This window comes from Spinacia oleracea, chromosome 4 (genome assembly GCF_020520425.1).
Source record: "Spinacia oleracea cultivar Varoflay chromosome 4, BTI_SOV_V1, whole genome shotgun sequence".
Taxonomy (NCBI): domain Eukaryota; kingdom Viridiplantae; phylum Streptophyta; class Magnoliopsida; order Caryophyllales; family Amaranthaceae; genus Spinacia; species Spinacia oleracea.
In genome coordinates, this window is record NC_079490.1 from 131,373,605 (window position 1) to 131,395,093 (window position 21,489).

Sequence of the window (21,489 nt, forward strand, 5' to 3'; positions counted from 1 at the left end):
TTGGTTGCACAACTCAGACTTTTGCACCGCACCTCCCTCTAAGCCTAAGTATTCCTCAATGACCGATAGCGAATGACCTCTTATGCACGGCTTAGTCAGTTATTCTTCTTTTATTGACTGCACTCCTTCTTCTCTTCCATAAGTTTCTCCTCAGAAGCTTGAAATAGCTTCTTATATGTTGCATCTTTTTTTATTGTAGAGTCATCATATTCAACATCTGTGTCATATGACACGGGCTCCTCAGTCCATTCTCCATCCTCTCTTGCTTCAAAAGTTGGAAAATTGGGTGGCACATTAACATTAAAAGCTGATCGTAATAGTCCTCCCATATTATCTCGACCTACAAACCCACTTTGATTACCAAGGGATCCTTCACTAGTACTCCCTCCATCACTCCCTAACATACGCTGAACCATATCCCCTTTACCATGAAAGATCTAATTTCTATACGACTTATAAAACCCCTTAAACAAAATATGTCGCTCTACATCATTAACCGGGAACCATTTATCCACCTTACAGTTCTTACATGGACATCTAATTTTTCCTTCGAATACACCTTGCTTGGCAAACGCAATGAATTGCATACAACCATCGACATATTCAGGGTGGCCAGTGGGTAGATCTATCCAACTTGTATCCATATCTATACGAAAAATAGTATAGTAATAAGATATATAATTAGTAATATACGTTGTATAATAGGAAATTTTATAGGTAAACGTTATGATCATTCTTAGAACCTTGATATATCATATAATTCATAACATAACTTTATTCTTTCTATTTTTTGGCAATTAACAATGATTTTATTAACAACAAAAGAGACCTTGAAACATCAAGGTTACATTAATCGAGGGCAACCAAAACAAAATCACCTCTAACAGAGGCACCAACCCAACCTAAGATATTACCAATAATCTAATTAGTGCTTCTACAAGAGACCTTAAACAATATCTCTTTTACAAAAGCATCTACTGATTTAAAAGCCTTCTTATAAACAACAGAATTCCTACAAAACCAAATGTTGTAAATTGATTCTGAAAAGCACATGACATAACTTCATGTTTCTTCTTTAATCCTTCTTACTAGTGACTAATATTGGTACCTATATTCGTCTTCTCACTAGAACTTATTTTCCATTAAGTCCATATTATATTTTTTTAGCATAGAAGGTCATACTTTAAACTGCACGTGAATTCAACAAGGAAAACAAAGCATGCGGGTTTCACACATTTATGAGCACCAAAATTTCGACATATACAAATAAGATGGTAAAAGCTAAAAGAAAATATCCAAGGAAGAAGCCTAATAACTGCACTCAAATTTTTTGTTTGATTATACGTATGATTTGATCTTTTTATCACTTACACACAATCACAAGTTGAGTAGAAAAATGAAGGCAAATTCTACATAATAATAAGAACGTAAAATTTAACACTAAGCACCTGTAAAACGCTTGGGAGATAGATGTTGGATAAAGTAGATCCCAAATTCCACGAAGAAGATTATAACCGGTGGCCACTTGAATTAAAGTCCAAAGCTTCCAATGCTTCTGTGTAAGATACTTCAAACAAAAAGTCCTGAATTAAAAATAACTTCACGAAATCATAGATTTTGTCTCTAAGTAAGTATAACACGAGAAAAAATACAAATTGTGTCTCTAAGTAAGTATAACACGAGAAAAACTACAAATTTGAAATGGTAAGTAAAAATATATTAACCAAAAAAAATTATAAGTACAAGTATAAGAAAGGCAACCCTAAATTCACTCGTGTCAGGGTAATTCAAAACACATCAACATAATGAAGTAATTTACTATGGTCATTAAATTCTTATTCGTTGATGTTTCTTAAAATATTTAGTTAACTTTTTAAAATCTTAAGTTCCCGTGCATTAGCACGGGCACATACTAGTGTCAAATAATAAGCAAGTAGGTGTTGAAACTAACGAAGAATAGTACAATTTACAACCCTTATAAAGAAAAAAAAATCTATAAGGTGACAATAAGCGACAATAAATATGGCAGATGTGTTGATTAGTGGTGATCGTGATTTGAATATTCTTATTCTCTATAAACTTATCAAGAATAGAGAGAATGGTTTCATGTATTTCAATAGCGGAAACGAGAGATTATCAAGCTTTAATTGACAGAAAAAAAAACTATCAAAACTGAAGACAAAAGGCTGGCTAAATACCTAGCTATTTGGATCTACAGAATGTGAAGTAGAAGCAACTCTATGAACAGGTTGAAACTGAAATCCTAAAGACATAACTGATATGGACAAATTGGCCAGAACTGAACCGATAAAAACTGATTTGATAAGAACTGATCAGAACAGAACTGATCTGCTCAGAAAGGATCAGAACAGAACATCATAATTAATCAGAACTAATCTGATCAGAACAAACCAGAACTGATGTAAATCAACTAAAATATCACGTTATTAAAGAAAAAGATAAATCAAATGCAAATGAGAGAATTAAGTAGTGCATTTTACCTTTACGAAAAGCTGGCTCCTAGTATGAAAAGGCTGCAAAATGAAAGAATTTTCAAAGACTGATTAGTAAGAAAACTTAGCAATAAAATTTAGCAAATCAGATGCATGTTATAACCGGGCCGATTATGCTGATAACATAAAATTTTCAATGACTTATTTGTAATAAAACTTAGCAATCACAGACATTTTTACTCGTTTTTCTTTTCAGACTAAGTTGTTATTTAATAAAGTATTTTTTCTTTAAATTTTCATTAATTGGCAAATACTTCTTTGAATTCTTCCCCTCATTTCCATTTAACGAGTCAGCAGAGAACAAGAACAAAATCTTATAAAAAAAAGGAAAAAAGAATACAAACAAAATTTTGCAGCCAATATGCATGCCAAAATGACATTAAGTGAAAAACATATATATAATTAGAACTCTGATGCTGTCAAAAAAACAATTTATTGTCCCAATAGAAAAATTGTTTTGGAGAAAGAGTTTTCGATATTTTGAACCAGCTAGCTACGGAGTAGGGAGTAGTAATTGCCTGGTAAAAGCAGTTGTCCATTTTCTAGCTACCAGTAGTATCCTGTGGAACTGTGGGTGAGAAATGTAGAGAAGTTGATGGATGTGTTGGCCTATGGTCAAGTTGTAATGAAGACTAAACTTTTGTTCTGCCCTATGAAACGAGTCTACTTTGGCCTTAAAAATAGTAAGTGGATTAGTAGGATGAATACCAACATTGAGGAAGCCTTGAAATTAAGAGGCTGAAACCATTTCTCTGCTCAGGGGTCTAACTCAACTATTTCTCAGCTGCAACAAACATTATTACCAGTGCAGAGAATCAATCGTCTACAGCGCGCAGCTTCGGCGAAATGTAGATATGTCTCTGATAGTTGGAAGGGATTCTGATGTAGATACCGTGTGGTAGCAATAAAAGGTTTTTGAGGATAAGCGAGTGACCAGCAGTTTTTAGCACTGAAGGGATTTTAAACAAAATGCTCGAGTACATTTAATTTATATGAGAAGTAGTGAGACTGTCAGCAGCAGCGTGATAGTAGAACAGAAACTCAAGAAAAAAACTAGATAGAAAGAAATACTTGTTGTTGATGATGTTTGGAATGAAGATCAAGAGATGTGGGATGCAACGAGAAGTTCACTGGAAAGTATTGGTGGTTCTCATGAAAGCATGATTTTGGTGACAACTAGAGACATATCTGATGTTCATATCAAGTGACAGCCATATCTAATGTTCAACATTTGGCAATCTACCAACATAAGGAACTCAAAACTGATTGTTGGTAAATAACCCAGTAAAGGAGTTGCCTATTTATTACTAAATTGTACAACTTGCAATCTTTGCATTTTAACAAATATGATCAACTAAAGCCTAAAGGAGGTCCCTGGTGGATTTATTAACTTGGTTTATCTGAGGCATCTTGATATTCCAAGATTAATCAGATTACCAAGAGGGATGATTGGGCTGTTGACGTGTTTGCAAACTTATGGGTGCGTGAAGGGGGATTCCAGATTTCTGAATTGGGAGGTTTGCCTCACATAAGCGACGAGTTAGAAATTAAAGGACTTGAACTGATCAAGAGTAAAGAAGTTGCTAAAAGTGCCAGTTTATCAGAGAAGTCAAGAGTTAAGAAGTTGAAAACGACGACAACATGAGGAGGTGTTAGATGAGTTGAAGCCAACATGAGGAGGTGTTAAAAACAGGGAGCTTAAAGTCATACATGCATAACATCACAAAAAGTAAATTCTGAAATCATAAGCACCAAACATAAGTCATTACAAAAACGAGCTCACCGATTGTTTAAACAGCATAAAACACAGATACTTGCATCATCAAAGTAGTCGAATTCAGAAACTAACTAGTTTACAACATTCGATTTTCCAGAACATGTTTAAAGATAAACACCTTGAGATTACACGGAAAATAAATGATCTAGTATTATAATATAAAACAAGAAGCCAAATATTAGCAATGAAGCTGTTGCATATCCTATATGTTTTGGTGGTTCAAATCGTACCACTGATCATAAAATGACACTCCTTTTGTTACTAAGATTTTATTAGGCTTATACGAATTCAAGTAATTCCATTTACTCACAAGAGTTAGCTTCTTTTGATGTTATGTACCCTTGGCAACTTTTCAAAAGCCATATTGTTATTTCCTCTCTAGTTTTGTCTTCTGTCCATTGCCTTTTGGGAGTTACTTATGCATCACATAAACTTTTTTAATGACAGCAAAAGGTGGAAACAACTTGTTATGTCCAGAGGTCGTTCTTTTATATTTTCCACTGCTATGCTTATACCAATGGCAGCCGCTGCCCATGGTAAAGTGACTTTACGTACTCTTATTGAGTTATTTCTCTGGCTATCTTGTGTTTTCAAATCCACCTATAAATGATGGTGTCAGTTATTTATGCAAATTTAGGATTTCATGGCAAAATAAGCAGTTTATTTTATTAAGTTTCATTCGCAGCTGCCGACCTTATTTCTTTGGCCATCTTTTGTGTTGAAGCCCACCAGAAAATGATAGTGCTAGTTGTTTATGCAAATTTAGGATTTTGTTGTAAAAAAACAGTTTGTTTTATTAGTTTGATTCGCAGCTGTCGACCTGCCGTACACGAGTAGATTTCTCCTGAGGTCTAGTAGCTAAGGATACACTACTCTATCTGAATCTTGAATTTCAATGCCACTAACTAACTGTGGAATTATCCTAACACATAGCTTCAGAGGTATTCCTAATTCCTAAATAACTTCTTTTTTTCTTTTAGTCCAGTATTTATTTATTTTCTCAAAATAAAAACAAAAATAAAATTACTCAATAATATTTAAATATTAAAGAAACTTTTAGGCCAGAGAAATTAGGTAATAGTAAAATGTGATTATAATTTATAACTTTGGATTTTTCATAACACATTTATTTAATTAAACTTTTTAACATTTTATTTATCCCGTGCATTAGCACGAGCATACGCTAGTATACATAGGAAAAAAGATTAAATCATCTAAGTTACACAGATAATGGAAACCCAAATTTTCCTGTTTCCTGCCATCTCACATTAAGCCAAAGGCAATTAATACCTACTCTCTTCTTTCATCCAAGCAAAACAAGCAATAAACTCAAAGCAACAAGCTCTCATTTACAATTGGCAGCTTTAAATTTAGCAATTCGGAACGGAAACTAGCTTTAAATTTAGCAATTCAGAACGGAAATGATTCCAAGAAATTTGATTAGAGGTGGATTATATCTTCAGCTGGAATTGAGCTATTGATTTAGTTGCTGATCAGTGATCACAATTCTTAGTATATGCTAATCTTTTTTTATTTAAACATGGTTAAAACAGAAAAATTTAAGTGAACCTAGTATGTTTCCTGTATCTCGTTTATTCTTCAAACTTCAGTATTATGAAATTCCAATAGTATTTGCTGGAACATTCAGGCATATTTTAAACTCAAAAAATTTCATTAATGATTTAACTTGGAAATTTAACCCACAATTAAATAACACAAACACTCTATTACTCGATCAATTTTCATAAGTAGCATATAACATTATACAACATACCTAAGATCGATTTTCAACATAAAAACCTCAAAACAAAACCAAGATAAATTAAAATTAATTAAAGTACTACAATGAAAATTAGACATTATCCCCAAATTAAAACAGAATAACCGAATATCAGAATTGTTAAATAAATGTAAAATTGCCTGACAAGAAAGTTCAAACACAAATTTCTGCAACAATAGTGAAAAGGATAAACAAAAAAAAAACCTTCAAGAACTTCTTGGATTGAATTAGGCGATTTTTCTGACAAACCAAAGAAGCTAGTTGTAAATGAATTGAAGCGATTTCTCCAGATTGAAACTCTTAGCGATTTCTCCAGATTTAAAAAACTAGATTTAGAAGCTTGAGATGGTTTGTAGAATTGTGAAGACAATCAATTCGGGAATTCCATCCTTATATATTGCGAGGAACCAATTGAAGAAGGAATTCAGGGATTCGTTTTTACCAACGGCTAGCAAAATTGAGGGATTCAAAGATTTAGCAGAAAATGAGGGATTCGGTGATTTAGCAGCGATTCTCTGGGAAGTTTTCCGATGAAAGCGGTTGATTTTGAAGCAAGGAGTGTGGGTTCAGTTGTTCATTGATGAAGGTAGTCGTGGGGAAGAATTGAGCGGGATAACCTAATTATGTTAGGCGAAATATTATTCGATCAGTTCCTGGTTTATGGGACACGTTGGGACACGTGCCATTTATTTGAAAATAACGACGGTTTGGGTAGTTGAAATATATTTGGACTGTTTAATGGGCCGAAATTGTCAAATGAAATTTCGCGCAAGGAAATATTCATCGACCCTTCCTTAAAGGGTCGAAGCTATTCAGTCTAAATTTGTACGTTATTTTTGTAGTGCCAGCCACAGATGGACAAACCGAAAGGACTATTCAAACCTTAGAGGATATGCTAAGAGCTTATGTGATTGATTTCCAAGGTGGATGGGAAGATAGCCTAGATCTAATTGCGTTTTCATACAACAATAGCTATCATGCCAGTATCGGAATGGCACCATTCGAAGCCTTGTATTGGCGAAAATGCAGAAGTCCATTATGTTGGAGTGACATTAGTGAAACCATCGTACTAGGTCCCCAAATGATAGAGGACACTATGAATCAGGTTAGGACTATTCAATCCAAGATCCAAGTCGCGCAAGATCGCCAAAAGAGCTACGCAGACTTAAAGCGTAGGGATGAAGAATTCCAAATAGGTGACAGAGTGTTGCTTAAGGTTTCAGCAATGAAAGGTTTGATGAGATTTGGGAAGAAAGGGAAGCTTAGCCCAAAGTACATAAGCCCATATGAGATCCTAGAACGGATAGGGAAGGTAGCGTATAGATTAGCCTTGCCCATGCACTTGCATAGAGTGCATAACGTGTTTCATATCTCTCAGTTGAGAAAGTATGTCCCGGACAAGTCTCATGTACTGCAACCGGAGACCATAAAGTTAGACCAAAGTTTGGCATTTGAGGAAAGACCTGTCAAAATCCTTGATAGTAAAGTGCGTAGTACACGGACTAAGGATGTTAAGATTGTTAAAGTGTTATGGTCTAACCAAGAATCTGAGGAAGCTACCTGGGAAGCTGAGGAAGAAATGAGAAAGAAATATTCCGAGCTTTTTCACGAGGTTAGTTGAGTTAGGGGGCCGTAACTTGTTTTCTTTAAGGGGGGTAGAGTGCGGTAGAATTTCGCACTTTTTACCTTATTTACCTAATTTGCCCCTTACGAGATGCCTGAATCGTTGTTTCCAGTGAAGTTTCACTGTTTATTGTCATGTTGAATTACTTAAAGAGTACAACAACTAAAAACTTTTTGCAAAGAAAACGCACTGAAGTCTCATAATAGTCTCAAGTCTAGTTTTAAAGTTGTGATTTCCGTGCCCAAGTTTCGGGACGAAACTTCTTTTAAGGAGGGTAGACTGTAATACCTCGTATTTTTCTATAATTTTATAAAGAATTTCGTTGTATTTATAAGGTATTTTATAAATTAATTCCATTTAATGAGAATTAAATGCATTTTATTCTTAATTAATTTAATTATTAATTAATTACGAAAACCGTATTTTTATTAAATAGATTCAACGAATTTATTTAATCGGGATTTGTTGGGTCGTATTTCGAAAACGAATTTAACTTAAGCCTAGTTAATTTCCCATAATCAAACCCAACAAAGCTTGCAAGGAATTTAATTTAATTGAGCCCGGAAATAAGCCCAACTCAAACTACCATAACCTAGCCCACATGGGAGAGAAAAACTATAAATAGACCCTCTCATTAAACCCTCACAAAATTTTCAGCACTCCTTTTCTCTCTCCTCTTTTTCTCTCTCCTTGCGGCACCCTCTCCTCTCCTCTCGTCCGACCAGCCTTGCTTGCAGCCCAAGGCACTCGTGGCCAGCCCCGTGCGCGCAAGCCTCGCTGCCCCTCTCTCCTTGGCTCGTCCCGCAGCGCAGCGCCCTCGCTGCTGCTGTGTGTCGCGTGTGCCTCGTCCCGCCCCGCAACGCTGAGCCTCGTGCTCGCTGCTGCTGTTGTGTTGCGTGCCCCGCGCCAGCGCCCCTCGTCTCTCGTCGCCCTCGCTGCGCGCTGCAGCGCTGCTCGTGCGTGTTGCGTGTTGCGGTGCGTGTTGCGTGTTGTTGTGTTGTTTTGCTCGACGCCCACACACACAACGCAATTAATTGTTATGTGTGTGTGTTGTTGATTGGGGATAATCAATTGTATACTTTTTAAACATTAAATTTCAGTTTTTAATTGTTTTAATTATTGTGATTATTTAATAATTTGGCTTATTTAAATTGATTAGAACGGTTATGAACACCGTATCGGTTTATTGTCGTATTTAAATTAAAGAGATTGGTTTTGATAATTGAAATTATTATTTTCAGATTTAATGAGTTAATAAAGTGTCAATTTTTGAAGTCAAAACATGGTTTTTATGATAGTCTATTATTAGGGTTTTAATCCCAATTGATTAAGCAATTGATTCACATAATTTAATGACAATTTAAATTATGGGAATCAACTTAAATTTTCAGATTGTTTATAAGCTTTAAAAAGTTGGTTTTTAATGGTTTTAAAGCTAAAAAGTCAATGTTTTATGTTAGTCCTTGAGTTGACTATTTGAGACTATTAAATTAACGATTAACGATTGATTTCTAATTAAACTAAGAGGTTTAGAGTCTTAAATAGTTGCTGGAAATTTAGTAAACATGGATAATAATTTAGTTTCTCCTTTTGTGTTTATAGGAGTTGGTTTCTAGAGAGTCGTGATTCGCACAGTGGCCCCTGTACTTAGGTATTCCAGGTACGTACAAGAGTAGGGTGACCACCCATCCCTTGAGGACTTTGTAAAGTGTTTTGAATGCGAATCATGTGAATTTATATGTTGAGAATTCATGTTTGATGTGTAGACAAGCATGTTATTATTATTATTGAATCTATGTGAACGAGCATATTATGAATTGAATTATGCTTTATAGATTCTATTGAACTATCATGTTATGGACTTTTATAATCGTTGAATTATGTCAAGCATGTTGTTCAAGTTGGTTTGCATGTATGAGTAGTGCGCATGCAAGTTGTTATTATTATTATGCTATAGTACAGGATCTCTAGCATATATAATGAGCCTGTCGAATATTGCCGGAGAGCAATATATATTCTACCAAGGGGTAGAATATGTTAGAGAGTCTATGTGAATTGAATTAAGGACAATTCGTGCTAAGGGCACACCACGCTTGTTAATAGGCAATGTCGAATTATCTCAAACAGTGTTTTTGAGAAGGAACAATGGGAGTAATTTCACTTGGTCTATGTTTGATCACAAGTCCTAAAGGATTAAAAATGAAGTGTCATTGTTGAGTTGTCGAGTTGTCTAATTGTTTGCATGTTACGTCTTGTGTAGAGTCTTGAGTCGCCTTGAACATAACATACTAATTAACGTAAAGTGTAACCCGAAAGAGCTTCAAAACTCTTGGAACGTATATACCTTGAGTATGAACTATGGGGGGAGTCTTGCCGGAAACCTTGTACTCCTTGAATGATACAAGACGTTGTTTCATTCTTCTTTTTATGCCGTTGTGCATTGGAATTCCGTCGGTATGGCCCGACTGTCGGTAGTAGCCCGACTTATTATTTTGGGTGTATGGTTGGCTCCCATCACCCTTTCTTTCCTTTTGAGGATACTTTATTTTACCCGTTCGAAGCTACTTCTTTATTAAACTGTGAGTCAAGAGTCGTGTCAAGTGTCGAGTCTTGTCCCCATGTTTATTTGTTTATTATATGGCTTTTGCATGTGGATTATTTAATTCGTCGAGTGAAGCATGTTAGGATAGAATGTTATTCTAGCTTGTTCGTACTCAGCTTTTGCTGACTTCGTGCTTCATGTTTTCTGGTCATGGCCTTTGCCCTAATGACCCTATGATTAATGGCGGACCTATGTAGACTCCGTGGGGTCCATAGTGACCCCATTATTTTTGGAAAAAAACTGCAAAATTAATATTGGGGTAATTAATTGTCGTTGAAATAGTTAAGTTAATTGTAATTAACTTACATTAATTACAATGAAATATACTTGTAGCATAATGGTTGCTTGACTACTATGTTACACATTTTGTCTAGGTTCGAATCCTCCTAAAAGGATGTTAAATATGATTTTTTTTCCCTTTTTTTTGTCTTTTAATTTCTTCATGTTCATTTTTTTTCCTTTTTCCTTCATCTTTTTTTCTTTTTTTTCCTATGGTTCATGATTTTTCTTTTACAAAAACACAAAAAAATCGCACTTTTATAGACTTATAGTTGCATGTTTCTTAGACTTAGAGGCTTAATTAATTCCCTCATACATATACAATCGCATAATGCCCCATAACCGTTGATATTCCTTTTTTTTATTAGTGTCTTTGTGTGCTATTTGTTCAGGGGTTTCCATTTTAAATTGATATCGCCCGAAGTTATTGTTGAAATTTGGAATAGGTGTTGAGTTTTATTGTTATAAAACCCCAAAAAAAAGTTCATAAAGCCTACACATATTTTATTATGGTGTTTTTAATATTTCGACTACTTACCTTTCAACTTTAACCCCTAAAGGAGTAAATATGAGAAATTAGAAAGCAAATCATAAAAAAAAAATTGGACCCCCATTTAAAATTTCCTGGATCCGCCCCTGCCTATGATGATCCATCAATTGCATTTGCGTTGTTGGGGAGTAGATTTTTAATAAAGCAGGTTTGTAGAGATAACTTGCGGGAGAAGTTATCATGGGAATCGTGTTGAGAGTTTAATCTTCCGTATTTTATAAACTCTACTATTACTCCTACTGTTGCTAATGTCTACAGTTAATGGATTTTTAAATGGTTTCATACTTTGGTTTTGGGCCTCAACGGTTCCAACTTGTTTTAATAACCATTAACTATTTATTTAATATGTTTTGAAAGTTAGTTAATTCCGCTGCGTAATTTTGGTAAATAGCCTTAGCCGTTATCACGGTGGCGGTAATATGTTGGTAATTCCTGTGTTTTGAGTTGGAAAATGTTTTATAAAAAGCAAGGAATTATTAGGGTGTTACATTGCATATGGGAGAAGATAGCTATTCCAAAACATCAATTTATAGCTTGGTTGGCCATTAATTATAGGCTGAAAACTAGAGACAAACTGATTAACATGTCAATATATATGCGATGACAGTATATTTTTTGAGTGTATGGAAAAGTTGATGAATTGGATAGGGATACGACAGAAATGTTGGAGTATGAATACTGCACTCAGAGCCATCAGAATAAGAGGTAAATCAAAGTTCAGTAGAAGATTTTTTGCAGCCTATTTTCTAGCTCTGGTGTACCATATCTGTACACCTCGAAACGAGGTTTTTTGGTCCCAAAAATTACAGCCTGCTAAAATTATTTTTGTTGAATTCAAATAATTTCTTTCCAATTTGTTTATCCTAAAATAAGGTAGTTGAATAGTTTGTACGCACAATTATTATTCAAGACTAAAGGTGACATCTTTAGGTGAGTAATAAAGCAAATTAATAAAGATTAATTAGTTGGGCAATTAATATTAAAATTAGGGACGTTTAGAAGACATGGAAAGCAACTTTATCTATTGGGTTGTGCGGCGATCAGTAAGGGGAGATGCATAGTCCAACAAAAAACAGTCCAAAATCCAAATGGATGAGTCGGCGATGACGATAAATAGAAAGTGAAAGCTGTGATTAATAACCAAATTAAAAAGGATAAGTATTAAGTACGATCCAATGTTCGTTTTGGATTTTGTTATTCAAAGGAACATAACTTTTGATGTATACATCCACCCATGATATCATTTGTGTTAAAAACCAGTATGGTATGTCGGCCATGTGTTTTTAGGATAATCCCATTTGCAACAGAATGAACTTTCTAATTGCACTCAAATCTTACTAATTACAGCATTGCATTTTCACTAATTAATTAGGGAAATTGCTTTTATCTTGAAACAGTGTGATTGATTACAGTTACTAGCTACTACAGTGTGTCTGAGTGTCAATATTTGTAACTGCATTGGATACTCAACACATAGACATTAGTAGTTTATGACATTTTGACACTTTATTATTTTATGATAAAATTAGTCAAAACGTTAATTTGAAATAAAATGACAGTATTCGAAACTTGGATTTATAATACACGTGTCTATATATCACTTTTTGTCTTGTTTAGATTATATAGACCGGTTGTATAGTTTGCATTTATTCGGGATTTTTTCAGTTTGAATCGTTTCATGAAAAAACCCTAACTTCCGTATAATATTAGAGGTTTAATTAAGTGGGGTAATTGGGATCTAACAACAACCGAATACGAGATAGTTAACTTTGTCAACGCTAGGCTGCTAGCATGGGGTGCAGCAGTATAACGTACTGCACGCACAAAAAAATAGTGGGCCGATTTAGTGGAAGTGGAAAGCCAGGGTACAACTACAGTATTACACATTTACACTAAAAAGTAGGACTGTAGGAGTAATCACACTTCCGTCTAACTAAAGATCAAATAAGAGGCCACCAGTTGTCAACACCACAAAACTGGACTTTTGTTCAATACACTTCGGGGGAGGGCCTGATAATCTTTCATCGGGTCGACTCAGGCTTGGCCCCTACTACTTTTTTAAACTGTTAATTCTAAAAACTATATACGAATGCTGATGTTATAACTTATAAGTGAATAAGTAATAGTATCTTATCTTGTACGGTAATTCAGGTGTCCAGGGATAATACGTTTAGGGATGACTAACCTCTTTATGTGGAGGTCTCTCTCTTAAACGAGTAATTTCGTAAGATATTACCAATTTAAACTCAATTAGCGAGTAATTAGAAGCTTAATATTAACAGCACGCAAATAAAGTCTATAAATATCATTGGGGATTGATATGTAATAAAAACTGGAGAAATATTAAATCACGAGAATATTACGTCCATAGTTAAATGCTTGGCAGGGTACAGTGCTGGCAAACCTTGAGGTCTTTAAAATGCCCGCATTGTGTTTACGTTCAGTGTGCAGTACTTGTATTGAAGTAGAGGTTGAAATTTCAAACTTCCTTGGCCTCGTATGACTTTTGGTCAAGACCCTCCACTAGGTAGCTCTACTGATGTGTAAGCCTTTATCGCCAAATTGTAAGTGCTTTAATAATAACTAGATAACTTCCATGCAACTTCGGCCACTGCCTATATAAACAGGTGCTTAATTGATTAGAAGAGCTTAGTTAATACATAAAAACTGCTTTCAACTTAATAATACATATTCAATTCAAGCATGGCTGTAGTATGCCGACGACAACCACCCTTGATACTGATGTTCTTCTTCCTTATCATCATCAGTGTAATTGTGGTTACTTCAGAAGCACGTCTTCTGCCTGTGTATGGTAATAGTGATAAGAAGATTGACAATAATATTCTTCTACATAAATTAGGGATTAATGTTCATGAACGCAATTACAACATACAAGTACACCAAATGATGGCAGCTGGTGAAGCAACGATAGCACGAGGCGCTCCTGATGGTCCTGACCCTCAACATCATTTCATTCCTTCTGCAAAACCTTAGCCGCCCATGCAATATTAATGGTGGTCGAATCCATACTTTACTTTATCAAAATATATATATATATATATATATTAATGGTGGCTGGTCTGTTTGATAGGCGATAACAAATTGAGGAATTGAGATTGAATTTGTGACGTAAATATGTTAAAAAAAAAGTCATATACTACCAATTACCAAGGGCCATGCACGGAAATTCACTTCTCAAATTTCTCATTTCTTTTATATATTTCTACTACTCAGTACATATTATCTTCCATCGTCAGTTTTACCGGATGGTATAGGGTTGCAGGGAATACAAAAATTATAAAGTTAATTTGAAGATGAGATGGTTTTACCATGACATTTTTTTTTTTTTTTTGACGGGACCATGACATTACCATTTTACTTTCTTTTCAAATTATACTTAACTATATTCTTATGGTCGACATACTTCAATTTTGTTCTCATTGTCGACATACTTAAATTTATTTCATATAGTCCGATCCCTTATTCATTAATTGACTTATATTCAATTTTCAATTTATCATGAATTGGACAAAAATATATATATATATATATATATATATATATATATATATATATATTCAACACAAAATATACACGTGATGCTATCAATTAACATGTTTATCAGGTACTATCACCACACAAAATCTCGTACCGTTAACGACGGAAATTAAATTGCATTGCTAAGGCCAATAATCATTGATTAATGCCGGGATCTCCTGTCGCGAACCCGTCATTAATGGAAAATCCGGTCGTTAACCCGTCGTAAAGGACATTTACGGCGATTATTCCCGTCTTTGTTTGGTTGCTATCTCCGTCCACTACAACAAACAGGATCAAAGAGGGCGAAAAAAGTCGCCCTCTTAGATCAAAATATCGCCCTTTTAACTTTTAATGGCAAAATAAAAATCGCCCTTAACTCGCCCTGTTAGGTTCGTCCTATTAGCTTTCCACGGCAACTCCATTTGCTCGCCCTTTTTTATCAAAACCAAAGAGGGCAAATAATTTTCGCCCTCTTTGTTTGAAAACAAGGAAGGCAACTTAAATCATGCCCTCTTTGATTGTTTTTCGCCCTCTAAAATAGTTTAAATAGGGCAATTATGTTTGCCCTGTTTGTTCAAAATCAAAGAGGGCAACTTGATAAAGTAGCCCTCTTTGTTCTATTTTTTATTTTTAAAAAATAAATCTGGTGAACTAACAAGTAAATTACACCTTTCAAAAACTATTGTACTGGGACTTTAACATTTATGTCCATCTTGGGAGAGTAAAAGTATATAGACAACAAGCATTTGAATCCATACAAAAATTATGGTCAAATCAGAACCAACTTCGGTATATTTCCATCAAAAAAAAGAGGAACAATTCACTATAGCTATTACATGCTTATATCAAATGATTGTGACAGATGGATGCTGCCAATGGAGCTCAATGTGGTGAGGCTGCTGCATCAGGCCGCGTCCTTGCCTGTTTTAACTGTAGTTTCTTCAAGTATAGCTGCTGACCTGCTGTTGTTATAGCATTCTTTCCTGCAATGTCCAAATAAACTAAGAAAAAATGGATAGGATATGAGTAACCATTGTTTTCCACTGCTTGATCCTGAATATTTTCATTGTAAACTCAAATTAGTAACAGATATTATTCCAACAGCAAAGATCGAGTTCCCGAGGTTGACATGGTGTATCATTAAACAGAATCCTGTTAACTGCAGCCGTAACTAAGCATGTATTCACAAACAAAACTATTTCCTCATTTCTTGGGACAAACCCCGATTTTCAGGTGTACAAAGAGAGCATGCAGTCCTAGTACTAGCCGTATTCCTTAATACAAGAGCTATATGTATAACTGATAAGATAATCATGTTTGTTGCATCTGCTTTCTTAATTCCCCGAGTGGTCCATAACCCACATCATTTGTCTCCTATTTGCTACAACCGCATATACCAATGTTCAAATTTTTACCACAATTACAACACATGCCACGGATGTTGTCAGCTTCATCCTCAAGTTTTATGTGCTATTCACCAAGATTCTAAGACACAGAGGCTGACACGCCACAACCATCCTATAGCTATATTTCCTGTTTGAACGGATGTTGGCAGATAGTATGATTTAAGAGCAAACCTGAGGCAGAAGGGGCATACAGCTAATCTGCATATCTATTGTTGACAATGCAGAAACAACGACAGTGTAATGTATCCCGAACTGCAAGTTTCCACAAGGATTGTTCATTCAGTTGCTCCATCTGCAATAAGTCACATATTTACAGGGACAAAAGTTGTACTCTGTTAACATTTTTGTGATCAATCTTATGAGAATACATACATCTGATCCCTGGACTGTTTGAAGGGTTTTATTTTCTTCTTATGTTTATATTATTGTTACGAATTCAAATATTAAATAATTACCTCAGAATAAGTTGTGTGATCGTACACAAGACCCTTACCTAAAGCAAAAGGCACAAGAAAATAAAGAAGAGGAAGAAAAAAAATGATATCAATAATAAATTGCATAAGTAAATAAACAGGGATGATAGAGGGAGAATTTTCAAGACAGAGCGAACCATATGTTAGTATAACATCAGCTCCTAGGAGGAACCAGAACAACATCAAAAGTATGCAGGTATTATCTTTCATGCTATTTTCCTAGGCTGGAATCTGTTTTTATAAGTGAAATGTGTTTCCTAGAAAGCGTTCTTTAAAACTGCAACAGAGTGGATACGATGTGCAATGTCAAAAACCGGGATTGGACGAATGAAAGAGAGTCGATATGGGAAATCGAGTTACTGATGCAGCTTATAATGTCTGTAATCATCCATACAGTGCCAAAATGTATCAAGTACATAGCTGCTATTGTTGCCAATACATCACAAGAACTTTATGATGGACAATGAAAGAAGCAATTAGTTATTTCAGTTCATGAAGTAATTCATTTTAGAGCTCTTACTTAACCCCCACTCTTATATCACTCTTACTTAACCCCCTCACTCTAGACATGGGAAAGTTTAGGCAAGCGAAATTCCCTTTTATTGAACTATACTTCTTTTCATGACATCTAAAAACATTGAGTAATGACATCCCTTCCACTAAAACAAAAGCAATACAAAACAACTTCCCACCCAATACTGACCTGGATTAGGAGGGCAAGTATTTCTTTCTTCTCCAGATAAGATATGCCTGCAATTATATACCAGGATCAAGTAGAAGTAAGCAAGATTGTCATGTTATGCTTGCCAAGAACGACAGAAAAGGTAAAGTAGGACATGTTAAGCATCAAATCCTGCAGAAAAGGTAAAATAGGAACCGGAACAGAACGAAGCAACTAGGATGACTAAGTATTTTGATACTTTCAAGCATATTGTTAGCTAAAATCACACATTATATGTTTTCCTACATAAATTTTCCATGCAAACTCTGATAACACTAGATAACACTTTAATCCAAAAACCTCAATACACTACCTTGGATTCCATATTTTATATTGCAGCAGAAAACGCGGACCTGTTTCAGCAATAAATGTGAAACTTAAATCATCAAAAACAATAAAGAGGAGCTAAATTGTCCAAATTTCAACAACAATTTGAAATTTCAACAACAATTTCAACATCAAAAACTGTTATCATGATGAACTAGCAAAAAACATCAAACGCAATATGATAACAGTAATTTGCACCAGTAACTAGCAAAAATTACGCAAAGAAGAAGAAGTTGAGAAAATATGATACCAGACGAACTTCAGAGATGAGAAAATATGTGCGATTTGATTAAATTGCAGGCGAACTCAAGCAAATTTCAGACGAACTCAAGCAAATTTCAGACAAACTCGACCAAAAAGCATAAAATTAGGGTTTATGAACTGCGAAATTGAAGATGGGGAGGGAGAGAGAAAGATAAATGAGAGATTTAGGGGAGAGAAAGAGAAGGCTAAATTGAGATTTAGGGAGAGAGAAAGCTAAATTGAAGATGGAGAGGGTTTTTCATTTTGGGAAACAATGTCGAAGAAGCGTTGTACGAAGCTTAGGGAGAGGCGTCACAGTCTGAAGTTGAAGGGGGTAGTTTTTATTTTTATTTTTAATAAAATTGATCAAAGAGGGCGAAAATTTACAAGTCGCCCTTTTTGTTAATTATCAAGGAAGGCAACCCCCAATTTCGCCCTTTTTGTTTTAAAAAAAGAATGGCTAATTTATTTATTTTTTTAATTAAATTGATCAAAGAGGGCGAAAGTTTGAAAGTCGTCCTTTTCATTAACTACCAAAGAAGACAAAGACCAATTTCGCCCTCTTTGTTTTTATCAACAAGGACAATTTTCTTTTGCCCTCATTGATTTGTTCTACGAGGACGATTTTTTAGTTGCCCTTTCTTGTACAAAAAAATTGCCCTCTTTGCTACTGATTCTTGTAGTGGTCGCAAAAGGCTTTTGCGACGTGATTTTTTAAACCGTTGTAATTAGGTTATCATTAAAGATACAAAATTTTCTAGTGTATAATTTAGTTAATGACTTTTTAGAGTGGAGATCTCTCAAAGTTAGAATCGGCCCGAGTCAATAAAAAATTACGACATTTGAAAAATTGACCCGCTATAGTTGAGATTAATAGTATCACTTTTCTTTGCTATGTTTTATATCCACCACTAGACCAAGCTTAGCTTGATGGCTAGCCAGCTAGTACATTAATTTTGTATGTTCCATATCTTTATTAATTATTCAATGGACCTACACAAACTTGTACGGAGTATACAATTGGTTGAGTTAAGTCCCATCGATCATCCAAAAACCAAGTGAATACCTTTATGAAGTATTGAAGTATATACTTGCAATACGAATTATCAAATGACAACCATCATTTTATAAAGATTGGAGACTTTAATCGTCTGGTTTATAATGTCGTATGGAAATAAAAATTTTAAAAAAAAACTTTAGAAATTGAAAGAATAATGATTTTCCTAGCTTGATGCGAAATCTACATGGATCCAAGTCAGTGGGCTGTATGATAGGATCAAAGGGTGTTTGACAGCCCGGATCCAAAAATCTCACTAAAAAGACTTGCTACCATCATACAACTCGATTTTTTTTCGAATGAGCTTTAAGGCCAATATAAATTACAAAATAGAGGTGAGTAGATTTAAACCTGAGACCTATTAGTACTAAAAATAGAATATAATTTGTCATTTCAGAGAAGAAATGCTAAAGGTCGTAAATTTTAATCATGCACTTATATCTAGTTGCCAATTCTTAGGGAGGGAGTGGCCGTTTTAGAGAATAAAGGTAATTCGGGATTCATTTTGTTCACTTTCGTTCCACTAAATTCATACTAAAATAAGAAAAAAATATAGTTATAATTTATTATAAATAAAATAAGTTTAGATTTTTTTTTTTTGATAAACAAATTAATTCATTGATAGAAAGTCATACGATATCTACATAAAGATTTAAATCTAACAAATACATAACAATCGAATCAAATAAAAACTTCCTTTCACCATAGCTACGATATTAGTATATCAAACATTCTGTATACCCTCTTTTATATCGCTGAGATTTACAGCCTTCATTGACGAGGGGTCTATAGATCTGTTGTAGCCGTGACAAATATGATTTCCGCCTGATTCGTCCGATTGTAGTCGAAAGATTGACATCCTCTTCGATCCCGCATAAATCTTTACCAAAGAAACAACCTGAACTAAATTAAACACACTAAACTTAACTAGAAACAAACCCACCATAGGGTACTTACTAAACTGAAACAAACAAACCCACCATAGGGAACTTACTACACTGAAATTATGTAGTTTTATTGAGATCTAACGCAAAAATACAACAGAATTGAAAGAGAAGGGGCGAAAATAATCAAATTTTCGAAGATAATTGGTTATTTTCGCCCTAAAAAACTCTAATTTTTGTAAACCCTAAAAAGAGAGAAAAGAGGGAGAAAAGGGAGAACTTATTATAGATTTATAGATCGATGTGATATATAAAATATTAAAATAAGTTTAGATAACTTTAATTAGTTCAAGTAATTTCAAATAAGTGAAAATTGGATAAAGGAAAGGCATAACTTACTTTTAACGGAACAGTGGATATTTTATATCGAAAATTTTACATTCGCTGTGTGGAATGCCACAAGTGTTAAAGAATCTTTTGATAATCCTAGGATTTATCAAAATACAATCGTTGAATGCAAATTACTCTATAAATAAATGGATGTATAGTCAGGATTGGTCACACAAGATACAAAATGAATAAGTACATATTTGTTCTTTTTTTTATTTGTTGAATTTCTTCTTTATCCATTATCAGGAAACGGGTGGGTTTGAAAATAAGTGAAAATAACTGTTAAGCCATGCGAATGAGTTATAAGGGTGGTATAAAATCAACAAAATTATAAATAAATGAGGGAGTATTTGAACTTGTGATATATACTATATTTGTCTTCAGTTTTAACCACTAGGTCAAAACCTTATTGAAGTGTTGATAATGTTAGGGTAAACGTTAAAAGTTACATTTTCACATTACTACAAGTGATAGTATAGATGATTCTAGTCTTATTTCTACTAATCTTTGATTAAGAAACCGAGACATGCAAGATGTACAAATATAATAATATATTTCTACCTAGTAACTAACAATAAATTATCATGATTTAGTAAACTACTTAACTAATAAAATTTTAGACCAAACTATTTCTTGGATCACTTCACAAAAAATAAGTTATAAAATGAATTATATGATTGTAAAAATACTTCATGAACATTTATTTTGTTACTACACATAAAATAATAAATAATAATTTTAAATAGAAATTATAAATCTTGTGTTATTTGGTTTAAACTATTAATTAGAAAATCTGATGGAGTTGGTCTTCGGTTTGAATCGTATTCAAGTTGATTTTATTTTTAAAGTTATTTTCGGTATGGATTACTTTAGTTACGGATGGAAATGGATTTTGTTACTCGAATCCATTCGGGTATTACGTCATTTTAGGTCAAGACAATTTCATTTCGAACCAGTTTTGGTTCTGTGTTGATTGATTTGAGTTTCGATATAAGTTCGGGATGTGGTTTCGGGTCAAAATTGGGTAAACCGAATTAGACGATCGAACTCATGCCAATTTTGTCAGGTCTAATACGAGTCATGAAATTGTATACGAAACTGGTGGAAAACTGATTTTAACACCTCAATTTATTGATTTTGATACTTATTATTGTGATTATAGCATAATAAAAAATGATAAAGGTCGCAACATGCGACCTTTAAGCCGTATCACAATGATTACGTGGCATGCTTATATGTCATTATTTAAATTGGAAATTAAAATATTTATCTTATATATTCTATTATACATGTTTCAAAAAAAGATAGAAAAATCTTAATATT

The 21,489-nt window shown here is 34.1% G+C and overlaps 1 long non-coding RNA gene across 1 annotated transcript; it reads right to left on the bottom strand.

The window, feature by feature from the left end:
* Positions 1-16,241: 16,241 nt before the first annotated feature.
* On the bottom strand, positions 16,242-18,143 carry LOC130460057 (uncharacterized). Its single transcript, XR_008919912.1, has 5 exons — positions 17,843-18,143; positions 17,579-17,618; positions 17,248-17,294; positions 16,527-16,564; positions 16,242-16,363 (listed from the first exon to the last, which is right to left on the bottom strand). It is a non-coding gene; the product is annotated as an uncharacterized lncRNA (long non-coding RNA).
* Positions 18,144-21,489: the final 3,346 nt, after the last annotated feature.